Source organism: Triticum aestivum, chromosome 5A, assembly GCF_018294505.1.
Source record: "Triticum aestivum cultivar Chinese Spring chromosome 5A, IWGSC CS RefSeq v2.1, whole genome shotgun sequence".
NCBI lineage: Eukaryota > Viridiplantae > Streptophyta > Magnoliopsida > Poales > Poaceae > Triticum > Triticum aestivum.
This window is the reverse complement of record NC_057806.1, coordinates 460181790-460196293: the sequence shown is the minus strand read 5'-3', so window position 1 is coordinate 460196293 and position 14504 is coordinate 460181790.

Sequence of the window (14504 nt, the reverse complement as noted above, 5' to 3'; positions counted from 1 at the left end):
CAAGAGGGTAGGGGGGCAAACCCTAGGGCAGATGGGCCCTAAGGCCCACCCCAGGTGCGCCTCCCCCTCTCCCCCTTGTGGCCGCCACCCTAGATGGGATCAGGGGATGCCGCACCCCTTGGGGTGGGAACCCTAGAGGGGGCGCAGCCCCCTCCCATCCCCCTATATATACTTGAGGTATGGGGGCTGCCCAACACACGATTCGATCTCTCTCTTGGCGCAGCCCTACCCCTCTCCCTCCTCGTCTCTCGTAGTGCTTGGCGAAGCCCTGCTGGAGTCTCGTGCTCCTCCACCACCACCACGCCATCGTGCTTCTGCTGGACGGAGTCTTCCCCAAGCTCTCCTTCTCCCCTTGCTGGATCAAGGCGTAGGAGACGTCACCGGGCTGCATGTGTGTTGAACGCGGAGGCGCCGTGGTTTGGCGCTTAGATCGGAATCAACCGCGATCTGAATCGCTACGAGTACGACTCCTTCATCCGCATTCTTGCAACGCTTCCTAAGGGAGTCCTGGATTAAGGGGTGTTCGGATGGCCGGACTATACCTTCAGCCGGACTCCTGGACTATGAAGATACAAGATTGAAGACGTCGTCCCATGTCCCGGAGGGACTTTCCTTGGCGTGGAAGACAAGCTTGGCGATGAGGATATGTGGATCTCCTACCATTGTAACCGACTTTGTGTAACCCTAACCCTCTCCGGTGTCTATATAAACCGGAGGGTTTTAGTCAGTAGGACAACATATAGAACAACAATCATACCATAGGCTAGCTTCTACGGTTTAGCCTCTCCGATCTCGTGGTAGATCTACTCTTGTTCTACCCATATCATCAATATTAATCAAGTAGGACGTAGGGTTTTACCTCCATCAAGAGGGCCCGAACCTGGGTAAAACTTCATGTTCCTTGCCTCCTGTTACCATCCGGCCTAGACGCACAGTTTGGGACCCCCTGCCCGAGATCCGCCGGTTTTGACACCGACATTGGTGCTTTCATTGAGAGTTCCTCTGTGTCATCGCCGTTAGGCTTGATGGCTCCTACAATCATCAATAGCGATGCAATCCAGGGTGAGACCTTCCTCCCCGGACAGATCTTCGTCTTCGGCGGCTTCACACTGCGGGTGAATTCACTTCGCCATCTGGAGCAGATCGAAAGCTATGCCCCTGGCCGTCAGGTCAGATTTGGAAGTTTAAACTACATGGTTGACATCCGCGGGGACTTGATCTTCGACGGATTCGAGCCACTGCCGAGCGCGCCGCACTGTCACGACGAGCATGATCTAGCTCTACCGCCGAACAGTGCCCTGGAGGTCGCACCCGCATCGGCTCTGACCCTTAATTCGGAGCCAACTACGCCGATCGAGGATGGGTGGTTGGACGCCGCCTCAGGGGCTGCGATCCCAACGGCGATCGAACCGAACACCAGCCCCACACTCCGCGAGACTCGTGACTCCAAGGAGCCGGACTCCTCTCCGGACTCCGAACCCTCCGCGCCCCTGCCGATCGAATCCGATTGGGCGCCGATCATGGAGTTTACTGCCGCGGACATCTTTCAGCACTCGCCTTTCAGCGATATTTTGAAGACACTAAAGTCTCTCTCTTTATCAGGAGAGCCCTGGCCGGACTACGGTCTGGGATACGGACGATGAAGAAATTCAAAGCCCACCCACCACCCACTTTGTAGCCACTGTCGACGATTTAACCGACATGCTCGACTTCGACTCCGAAGACATCAACGGTATGGACACCGATGCAGGAGACGATGAAGAACCAGCGCCTATTGGGCCCTGGAAAGCCACCTCGTCATATGACATATACATGGTGGACACCCCAAAAGAAGGAGATGGCGATGGAACAGCAGAGGATGACCCCTCCAAGAAACAGCCTAAGCGCCGGCGTCAGCGGCGCCGCTCAAAATCCCGCCAAAGCAAATACGGTGATTCCAGCACGGGAGATAATAATACTCCGGAGAGTGCCGAAGAAAACCCCCTCCAGCAAGATTCAGCACAGCAGATGGAGAAGCCAGCCCTCATGAGAGAGTGGCAGACAGAGAGGTCGAGGACGATAATTGTATGCCTCCCTCCGAAGACGAGGCAAGCCTCGACGACGACGAATTTGTCGTGCCAGAGGATCCCGTCGAGCAAGAGCGTTTTCAACGCAGGCTTATGGCCACGACAAGAAGCCTCAAGAAAAAATAGCAACAACTTAGAGCCGATCAAGATTTGCTAGTCGACAGATGGACTGAAGTCCTTGCGGCCGAAGAGCATAAACTCGAACGCCCCTCCAAGAGCTACCCAAAGCGCAGGGTGCTACCCCGATTAGAGGAGGAAGCACTTAAACCTACATCACCAGCACTTGATACGGCTGACCGGCCACCTCGTGGCCTCGACAGAGAGGCCTCTCGGCCCTCCACTCAAGCCACACCCCGTACCAAGGCATGGGAAAATGCGCCAGACCTGCGAGATGTGTTGGAGGACAAGGCAAGGCAAACAAGATCGATCTATGGATCGCGTGGGCGCCCCACGACTCGAGACGATAACCGTCACGCCGGACACAAATCCGGTAGGGCCGAACACAGTAGAGAAAGCTCATTGGAGCTACGTCGTGATATAGCCCAAGTACAGAGGCGCCGCACACCCACTATGCTTCACAGACGAAGTAATGGATTATCAAATCCCCGAGGGTTTCAAACCCGTAAACATCAAATCATATGATGGCACAACAGATCCTGCGGTATGGATAGAGGATTATCTCCTTCATATCCACATGGCCCGTGGCGATGATCTCCACGCCATCAAATACCTCCCACTCAAGCTTAAAGGACCAGCTCGGCATTGGCTTAACAACTTGCCACCAGGATCAATCAGTTGTTGGGAGGACCTGGAAGCCGCATTCCTCGACAATTTCTAAGGCACTTATGTGCAACCACCAGACGCCGATGACCTAAGCCACGTAATTCAGCAGCCAGAGGAATCGGCCACGCAATTCTGGACACGGTTCCTAACAAAGAAAAATCAAATAGTCGACTGTCCGGATGCAGAGGCCCTAGCAGCCTTTAAGCACAATATCCGTGACGAGTGGCTTTCCCAGCACCTTGGACAGGAAAAGCCGAAATCTATGGCAGCACTCACAACACTCATGACCCGCTTTTGCGTGGGAGAAGACAGCTGGCTTGCTCATAGCAACAATATGACCAAGAACCCTGGTAATTCGGATACCAGGGACAGTAGTGGTAGGTCGCGTCGCAACAAGCAGAAGCGCCGCATTAGCGGCAACAATGCTGAGGATACGACAGTTAATGCCGGATTCAGAGGCTATAAATCCGGTCAGCGGAAAAATCCATTCAAAAGAAATCCTAGGGGCCCGTCCAGTTTGGACCGAATACTCGACGCTTGTGCCAGATACATGGCACCCCCGAAAAGCCGGCCAATCACACCAACAGGAATTGTTGGGTGTTCAAGCAGGCAGGCAAGTTAATGCCGAAAATAAAGACAAGGGGCTGCATAGCGATGACGACGAGGAGCCCCGGCCGCCGAACAACAGTGGACAAAAGGGTTTTCCCCCACAAGTGCGGGCGGTGAACATGATATACGCAACCCACATCCCCAAGAGGGAGCAGAAGCGCGCGTTAAGGGACGTATACACGGTAGAGCCAGTCGCCCTAAAGTTCAACCCATGGTCCTCCTGCCCGATCACCTTTGATCGAAGGGACCATCCCACTAGCACCCGTCATGGCGGATTCGCCGCATTGGTTTTAGACCCAATTATTGACGGATTTCATCTCACTAGAGTCCTTATGGACGGCGGCAGTAGCCTGAACCTGCTTTACTAGGATACAGTGCGGAAAATGGGCATAGATCCCTCGAGGATTAAGCCCACCAAAACGACCTTTAAAGGCGTAATACCAGGTGTAGAGGCCAACTGTACAGGCTCAGTCACACTTGAAGTGGTCTTCGGATCTTCGGATAATTTCCGAAGCGAGGAGTTAATCTTCGACATAGTCCCATTCCGCAGTGGCTATCACGCACTGCTCGGGCGAACCGCATTCGCCAAGTTCAATGCAGTACCGCACTACGCATACCTTAAGATCAAGATGCCAGGCCCTCGAGGAGTAATTATGGTCAATGGAAACACCGAACGCTCCCTCCGAACGGAGGAGCACACGGCGGCCCTTGCAGCGGAAGTACAAAGCAGCCTCTCCAGGCAGTTCTCCAGTCCGGCCATTAAACGTCCGGACACCTTCAAGCGCGCCCGGAGTAACCTACAACAAGACCGCCTGGCACGTTCCGAGCAGGCGTAGCAATGCGGCCCCAACCCCAGCCCTCGCAAAAATGCGACACCAGTGCTTCGCGTACATAACTACGCTCTAGAAATACCATGGGCATAGGGGGAGGGGCACCATCACGGCACGCCCGAAACATGGCTTAAACCGCACCGGGGGCTGCCGATTTTTTTAATTTTCTCTTAATTTCAGGACTCCATTCTTCGGAAGGCCTGTTCGGCAGTTCAATTGCCGCACAAACGATGCAAGAACCAGGGAAGCAGGCAAGCCATGCCGCATTACGGAACTCCCAGGTGGTCTCTATCACGAGCAGTATACCTGTTTCGCATACCATTTCGCAGCCTGCCCCTGGAACAAACATGTTAAATAGTCCAACCTTTTGCTTTTCGCATTATTTTGTATCGTTCCGCTTTGATCGCAGCCCTTTTTAATAAATAATGCATAGCTTTTGTCTATTTATGCATTACTCTTTTTTTTACAAATATATGTTCCTTAACGACATGTTGCACCCGTACACTTTGGTACGGCCAAAATATGCCAGGGGCTTTAGTACCCCTCAATATGGTGTGAGAAGTCCGAACACTTTAACAAGTGCGGCACCCCGAACTTATAGCATTATATGCATCGGCTCCGAATCATGTCTTGGGTCAATAGTTGGGTTTGCCCGGCTCCTATGTTTTGGTGCCTTACGTTCCGCTATATCGGCTAAGGTAGCACTAGGAGAACTACTGCGATTGTGCCCCAGTTGAGCTGGGTCGAGCACCTTCGTAGAGAAAGCTAAAACTGACTGTCATGATGAAGCGAGAGTCAGTCGCTGTTCGAGAGGTTTTTCGAGTCCCTAAAGACTTATGCCGCTTAGAGCGAGGAGTCGGCTCTATCCGGGCAAGGCATTGATAGCGCCCCGAACTCGGTCTTCCGAATACCAGGGGCTTCGCCGAAATTTAAAATTATAGAATTCTATGGCTAAGTGAGAGTGTTCACGCATTATAGTCCGATTGCCTTGTTCGTTGTGCTGAGCGCCTCCCTCGAAGGACCCAAACATGGGAAAAAGAGCGCTCAGGTTTATCCCCGAACACCCCAGCACTAGCGGCACGGGGGCAGAAGCCGATGACTCGAAATCTCTCAGAATTGATAAACAGCCGCACATAAGGTAATATTTTAAATTCCAACAGCATTGCTTAGTGCATATGAACACGTTTTCAGCGCAGAGGACAAAACGAGCAAGTTTTACTCAAAAATTACATCCTTGGAACATTCATCCGCCACAAGGCGGGCACCCTTCAGAACATCAGTATAATAATTCTTGGGCTTGCGATGCTCTTTTCCCGGCGGTGGCCCGTCCTTCACAAGCTTCTCAGCATCCACCTTGCCCCAGTGCACCTTAGCACGGGCAAGGGCCCTACGGGCACCTTCAATGCAGACGGAGCGCTTGATGACTTCGAGCCTTGGACATGCCCCCACCAGCTGCCGCACCAGCCCGAAATAGCTCCCAGGTAGAGCCTCTCCAGGCCACAGTCGAACTATGAGGCCCTTCATGGCCTGTTCGGCCGCCTTGTGGAGCTCGACCAGTTGCTTCAGCTGGTCGCTCAGGGGCACGGGGTGTCCGGCCTCAGCATACTAAGACCAGAACACCTTCTCTGTCGAGCTGCCCTCCTCGGCTCGATAGAATGCGGCGGGATCGGACACACTACGGGGAAGATCTGCGAATGCTCCTGGAGAGCTCCGGATCCGGGTAAGTAACAAGTAACTCACGTTTATGTGTTTGCTTTGCATAAAGAATGCCTTACCCGCCGCTATCTTTTTCACCCGCATCAAACTCCTAGAGGGTCTTCTGGGATTCGGCCTTGGCAGACTTGGCATTTTCAATAGCCATCGCGAGCTCGGGCGCTCGCGTCTTTGAGTCAAGCTCCAAAATCTCATGTTTTTTCATTAGAGCCTGGAGCTCTTACTGCACCTTGCCAACCTGGGCCTCATACTTCTCCCGCTCGGTGTGCTCCGTGGCCGCCCTCTTCTCGGCCTCGACCAACGCTTGCTTAAGGGTCGCCACCTTCGACGTGGCCCCTACAATAGCCACGATAATCCTATCATTGTTTGCAATTGCACCTTTTTTATATATATTTAAACAAGGTATTTCTTACCTTCCTTGTCCTCAAGCTGCTTCTTGGCACGCCCGAGCTCTTGCTCGGACTGCTCGAGGTTCTGCTTTAGCGTGTCCACTTCCGCAGTCAGTGCGGCGGACGCCAGCAGAGAAGCCTGCATACACATATTGACTCCTTTTTGTTAGACTCATGCGAATTTTATTTGATCCTCTCTTCGGCTTTTCTTCCCGAACGCCAAACAGAGCATCAGGGGCTACTGTCTATGCGGTAATATTATTTACACATTCTTTACTTACCTCAAAGCCTGTTAAAAGGCTAGTACAAGCTTCAGTCAATCCGCTCTTGGCGGACTAAACCTTCTGGACCACCGCACTCATAATGGTGCGGTGCTCCTCATCGATGGAGGCACCTTTGAGCACCTCCAACAGATTGTCCGGCGCCTTCGGTTGGACGGGGGTCACCGGAACAGTGGGCTTGCTCCTCTTGGAAGGAGGTCGCCCGCCGGACTCTGGAACCTTTGAAGGTTCCGGAGCGGTGTCTGGCCTAGAGCCGGACTTGGAGCCCTGGGGTGTTTTATCCCCTTTACTCCTGGAGTCCGGGAGGTCGCCTTGCGACGCCTCCAGGACCACCACCTCCTGGCTTGGAATTTGTTGGGACAACACTTCAGCGTCGTCCGTAGGGCGGGGGGAGGTAGCTGTCGGAAGCGAATTCACATCCGACGAGTCCAGTGAACCGCTCGATGACGCGTCGAGGCGGTCTTTGGGTGGGCTGCATAATCATATTCGACATAAGGGAAAGCTGTGCAATAAAGGAATACTATGAATTACTCTGGTATCCGGATACTTACGATTTCGCCAGGGGCTTGGCCCTGAGCGGCCACTCCTCTCCGCCGTCGTCGGCATCGGGGGAGTAGTCCGGAGGAAGGGTTTTCCCCTTCTTGCACCCTTAGGCCTCCTAGTGAGGGCGGCCTTCCTTTTCTTCTCTCCCCCCGCTGGAGGGGGAGAGGTCTCTTCTTCCTCCTCCTCGTCTTCACGGGAGGAATGCGCCTTGGAGCCGTCGGATGATGAACCCAACACCTCCCGGTGTCGGGCACTTTTTCGAGTCCCCGTGGCCTTCTTCGTGGCCTTCTTCTCCGGCACCACATAGGGTGCCGGAACCAGCAGCTTCGCCAAGCGGGCATCGGCTGGATCTTCGGGCAAAGGAGCCGGACAGTCGATCTGTCCGGACTTCGCCCGCCAAACCTGTCAAAGGTAAGGGAGCTTAGATCCCGCATAGAGTTAAACTATGAAAAACTAATACCCTATAAAAGGTACAAACAACTTACCGCGCTAGCGTGACGCTGCGCGCTGAATCCGTGATCCTCGGTAGCGGATGCGGGAGCCTTGGCGCCCTTGAAAAGCACCTTCCAGGCATCTTCGTATGTCGTGTCGAAGAGCCTGCTCAGAGTTCGGTGTTGCGCTGGGTTGAACTCCCACAAATTGAAGGCCTGTAGTTGACACGGGAGGATCAGGCGGATGAGCATGACCTGGACTACGTTGACAAGCTTGAGCTGCTTTTCCACCAGGGTTTGGATGCATGTTTGCAGTCCAGTCACCTCTCCTTTGCTGCCCCACGACAGGCCCGTCTCTTTCCAGGACATGAGCCGCGTTGGGGGTCCGGACCGGAACTCGGGGGCTGCGACCCACTCAGGGTCGCGTGGCTCGGTGATGTAAAACCACCCCGATTGCCACCCCTTCTGGGTCTCCACAAAGGAGCCCTCGAGCCATAAGACGTTGGGCATCTTGCCCACCATGGCGCCTCCGCACTCCGCCTGGTTGCCGCGCACCACCTTCGGCTTGACATTGAAAGTCTTGAGCCATAGGCCGAAATGGGGGCGGATGCAGAGGAAAGCCTCGCACACGACGATAAACGCCGAGATGTTGAGGATGAAGTTCGGGGCCAGATCATGGAAATCCAGGCCGTAGTAGAACATGAGTCCCCGGACGAATGGGTGGATAGGAAAGCCCAGTCTGCGGAGGAAGTGGGGAAGGAACACTACCCTCTCATGGGGCCTTGGGGTGGGGAGGAGCTGCCCCTCTTCGGGAAGCTGGTACGCGATGTCATTAGACAAGTATCCGGCCTTCCTCAGTTTTTTGATGTGTCCCTCCGTGACGGAGGAGACCATCCACTTGCCTCCCGCTCCGGACATGGCTGGAGAAGGTTGAGGTGGGGAGTGCGGACTTGGGTGCTGGAGCTCGAGTGCGCGAGAATAGATAGGCAAAGGAGGAAGAAGGCGTAGGTGAAAAGGTGGATCCTTATCCCCTTATATGGGTGGATGCAACTACGTGTCCCCACCAGCCTGGTAAAACTCGCTTATCTCCAAGCGCCGTAATCAATGGCGCGATTGGGTTACCCACGCCCGTATTGATGAGAATCCCGGAATAAGGGGACACGATCTCTGCTTTGACAAGACGTGCCAAGGAAACCGCCTCGCATGACGCGCTGAGGTGGGATAATAAAACGATTCGAATAAAGGCTTGGCCGTGGTGCGTCACACTACAGAATACGTCAGCAGATTAGATTTGTGTAAATATTATTCTCTCTATGGCAATATGTGGAAACTTATTTTGCAGAGCCGGACACTATCTTTGTGTTCAAAATCTTCTATGAAGTACTTGAAGGAGGAACCCGCCTTGCAATGCTGAAGACAATCTGCGCGCCGGACTCGTCATCATTGAAGCCTGGTTCAGGGGCTACTGAGGGAGTCCTGGATTAGGGGGTGTCCGGATGGCCTGACTATACCTTCAGCTGGACTCCTGGACTATGAAGATACAAGATTGAAGACTTTGTCCCCTGTCCGGGAGGGACTTTCCTTGGCGTGGAAGGCAAGCTTGGCGATGCGGATACGTGGATCTCCTACCATTGTAACCGACTTTGTGTAACCCTAACCCTCTCCGGTGTCTATATAAACCGGAGGGTTTTAGTCCGTAGGACAACATATAGAACAACAATCATACCATAGGCTAGCTTCTAGGGTTTAGCCTCTCCGATCTCGTGGTAGATCTACTCTTGTACTACCCATATCATCAATATTAATCAAGCAGGACGTAGGGTTTTACCTCCATCAAGAGGGCCCAAACCTGGCTAAAACTTCGTGTTCCTTGCCTCCTGTTACCATCCGGCCTAGACGCACAGTTCGGGACCCCCTACCCGAGATCCGCCGGTTTTGACACCGACACTTCCGCTTAGCGGTCTACAAGGGTATGTAGATGCACTCCCCTTCCCCTCGTTGCTAGATTACTCCATAGATTGATCTTGGTGATGCGTAGAAAATTTTAAATTTCTGCTACGATCCCCAACAGTGGCATCATGAGCTAGGTCTATGCGTAGTTTCTATGCACGAGTAGAACACAAAGCAGTTGTGGGCGTCGATATTGTTAATTTTTACTTGCCGTTACTAGTCTTATCTTGATTCGGCGGCATCATGGGATGAAGTGGCCCGGACCGACCTTACACGTACGCTTACGTGAGACTGGTTCCACCGACTGACATGCACTAGTTTCATAAGGTGGCTAGCGGGTGTCTGTCTCTCCCACTTTAGTCAGATCGGATTCGATGAAAAGGGTCCTTATGAAGGGTAAATAGAAATTGGCATATCACGTTGTGGTTTTGGCGTAGGTAAGAAACGTTCTTGCTAGAAACCTATAGCAGCCACGTAAAAACTTGCGACAACAATTAGAAGACGTCTAACTTGTTTTTGTAGCATGTGCCGTGTGATGTGATATGGCCAAAAGGATGTGATGAATGATATATGTGATGTATGAGATTGATCATGTTCTTGTAATAGGAATCACGACTTGCATGTCGATGAGTATGACAACCGGCAGGAGCCATAGGAGTTGTCTTAATTTATTTATGACCTGCGTGTCAACATAAATGTCATGTAATTACTTTACTTTATTGCTAAAGCGTTAGCCATAGTAGTAGAAGTAATAGATGACGAGACAACTTCAAGAAGACACGATGATGGAGATCATGGTGTCATGCCGATGACAACGATGATCATGGAGCCCCGAAGGTGGAGATCAAAAGGAGCAAAATGATATTGGCCATATCATGTCACTATTTGATTGCATGCGATGTTTATCATGTTTTACATCTTATTTTCTTAGAACGACGGTAGCTTAAATAAGATGATCCCTCACTAAAATTTCAAGAAAAGTGTTCCCCTAATTATGCACTGTTGCGAAGGTTCGTTGTTTCGAAGCACCACGTGATGATCGGGTGTGATAGATTCTAACGTTCGAATACAACGGGTGTTGACGAGCCTAGCATGTACAGACATGGCCTCGGAAGACATGCGATACACTTAGATTGACTTGACAAGCCTAGCATGTACAGACATGGCCTCGGAACACGGAAGGCCGAAAGGTTGAGCATGAGTCGTATAGAAGATACGATCAACATGAAGATGTTCACCGATGTTGACTAGTCCGTCTCACGTGATGATCAGACACGGCCTAGTTGACTCAGATCATGTTTCACTTAGATGACTAGAGGGATGTCTATCTGAGTGGGAGTTCATTACATAATTTGATTAGATGAACTTAATTATCATGAACATAGTCTAAATTGTCTTTGCAAATATGTTGTAGATAAATAGCTCACGCTGTAGCTCCCTGTTTCAATACGTTCCTAGAGAAAGACCAAGTTGAAAGATATTGTAAGCAATGATGCAGACTGGGTCCATAGTCCGAGGAGTGTCCTCACTGCTACACAGAAGGCTTACGTCTTTGATGCACCGCTCGATGTGCAAACCCCTACAACATCGTCTGTGGATGTTGTGAACACCTGACAGACACATCCTGATGACTACTTGATAGTTTAGTGCACCATACTTTACGGCTTAGAATCGGGATTCCAATGACGTTTTGAACGCCATAGAACATATGAGATGTTCCAAGAGCTGAAATTGGGATTTCAGGCTCATGCCCGTATTGAGAGGTATGAGACCTCTGACAAGTTCTTTGCCTACAAGATGGAGGAGAATAGCTCAGCTAGTGAACATGTGCTCAGAATGTCTGGGTGCTACAATCACTTGAATCAAGTGGGAGTTAAACTTCCAGATAAGCTAGTGATTGATAGAGTTCTCTAGTCACTATCACTAAGCTACTAGTTCTTCATGATGAACTCTGACATGCAAGGGATGGAGTTGATCCTGGAGCTGTTCGCGGTGCTTAAGACCACAAAAGGTAGAAATCAAGAAGGAGCATCAAGTGTTGATGGTTTAACAAGACCATTGGTTTCAAGAAGGACAAGGGCTAGAAGGGAAACTTCATGGATGGCAAACCAGTTGCCGCTCCAGTAAAGGAACCCAAGGTTGAACCCAAACCCGAGACTAAGTGCTTCTATTGTAAGGGGAACAGTCACCGGTAGCAGAATTACCCCAAATGCATGGTAGATAAGAAGGCTGGCAACTTCAACTAAGTATATACATGTTATTAATGTGTACCTCACTAGTACTCCTGGTAGCACCTGGGTATTGGATACTGGTTCAGTTGCTATTATTGGTGGCTTGAAGCAAAAGCTACGGACTAAACAGAGACTGGCTAAGGGCGAGGTGACGATGTGTGTTGGAAGTGTTTCCAAAGTTGATGAGATCACCATCGCACACTCCATCTGCCTTCGGGATTAGTATTGAACCTAGATAAATGTTATCAGGTGTCTACGTTGAGCATGAATATGATTAGATGATGTTCATTGCAATATGGTTATTCATTTAAGTTAAGAATAATGGTTATTCTGTTTACATGAATAATACCTTTCATAGTCATGCACCCTATGTGAATGGTTCATTGAATCTTGGTCGTGGTAATACTCATATTCAGGCCAAAAGATGTAGAGTTAATAATGGTAGTACCACTTTCTTGTGGCACTACCGCTTAGGTCATATTGGTGTAAGATGCATGAAGAAACTCCATGTCGATGGATGTTTGGAGTCACTTGATTTTGAATCACTTGACACATGCGAGCCATGCCTCATGGGCAGGATGACTAAGACCCCGTTTTCAGGTACAAAGAAACAGGCAAGTGACTTGTTGGAAATCATACGTGCTGATGCGTGTGATCCAATGAGAATTGAAGCGTGCGTGGATATCGCTATTTTCTCATCTTCACTGACGATTTGAGTAGATATAGGTATATTTACTTAATGAAGCACAAGTCTGAAACGTTTGAAAAGTTCAAGCGATTTCAGAGTGAAGTTAAGAATCATCATAACAAGAAGATCATGTTCCTACGATCTGATCAAAAGGGGATTTTATGAGTTGTGAGTTTGGCAATCACTTAAGACATTGTGGAATTGTTTCATGGTTGAAGCCACCTGGAACACCACATGTTAATGGTGTGTCCAGACATCGTAATCGAACCTTATGAGTTATGGTGCGATCTATGATGTCTCTTATCGATCTATCGTTTTCATTTTGAGGATATGCGTTAGAGACAACTGCATTCACTTTAGATAGGACACCATCTAAGTCCGTTGAGACGATGTCATATGAATATGGTTTGGCGAGAAACCAAAGTTGTCGTTTCTTAATGTTTGGGGCTGCGATGCTTAAGGCTTCAGCCGGAGAAGCTCGAACCCAAAAGCGGACAAACACATCTTCATAGGATACCCAAAGGTAACAATTGGGTATACCTTCTATCTCAGATCCGAGGGAAAATTGTTTGTCGCTAAGAATGGGTCCTTTCTCGAGAATGAGTTTCTCTCGAAAGAATTGAGTGGGAGGAAGATAGAACTTGATGAGGTTGTCGAACCTTTACTTCAACCAGAGAGTGATGCAACACAGAAAGATGTTTTCTGTGGCGCCTACGTCTGTTGAATAGGAAGTTAATGATAGTGATCATGAAGCTTCGGATCAAGTTGCTATCGAACCTCATAGGTCGACAAGGATATGTACTACTCCTGAGTGGTACGGTAATCCTGTCTTAGATATCATGTTGTTAGACAACAATGAACCTACGAGCTATGGAGAAGCGATGGTGGGCCCATATTCCAACAAATGGTTAGAAGCCATGAAATCCGAGATAGGATCCATGTATCAGAACAAAGTATGAACTTTGGTAGACTTGCCCGATGATCGGCAAGCCATTGAGATAAATGGATCTTTAAGAAGAAGACGGATGTGGGCGGTAATGTTACCGTCTATGAAGCTTGACTTGTGGGAAAGAGTCTTTTCACAAGTTCAAGGAGTTGACTACGATGAGAATTTCTCACCCGTAGCGATGCTTAAGTCCGTCGGAATCATGTTAGCATTAGCTGTATTTTTCGATTATGAAGTCTGACAGATGGATGTCAAAACAAGTTTTCTTACCAGTTTTCGTAAGAAAAAGTTGTATGTGATACAATAAAAGGTTTTGTCGATCCTAAGGATGCTAAAAGGTATGCTGGCTCCAGCAATCCTTCTATGGACTAGAGCAAGCATCTCGGAGTCGGAATATATGCTTTGATGGAGTGATAAAAGCTTTTAGGTTTATACAATGTTTGCTAGAAACTTGTATTTACAAGAAAGTGAGTGGGAGCACTACAACATTTCTGATAAGTATATGTGGATGACATATTGCTGATTCAAAATAATGTAGAATTTCTGGAAAGCATAAACGGTTGTTTGAAGAGTGATTTTCAAAGGAAGACCTGGATAAAGCTGCTTACAGATTGGGCATCAAGATCTATAGAGATAGATCAAGACGCCTGATGATACTTTCAAAGAACGCACACCTTGACATGTTTTTGAAGGGGTTCAAAATAGATCAGTCAAAGAAGGGGTTCTTACCTGAGTTGTAAGGTGTGAAGTTGAGTAAGACTCAAAGCTTGACCACGACAGAAGAAAGAGGAAGGACGAAGGTCGTCCCCTATGCTTTTGTCATAGGCTCTATACGGTATGCCATGCCAAGTACCGCACTAGATGTGTGCCTTGCCACATGTCTGGCAATAGGGTACAAAGGTGATCTAGGAGTAGATCACCAGACAGCGGTCAAAATTATCCTTAGAGGAATAAGGAAATGTTTCTCGGATATGGAGGTGAAGAAGAGTTCGACGTAAAGAGTTACGTCGATGCAAGCTTAACACCTATCCGGATAGCTCTGAG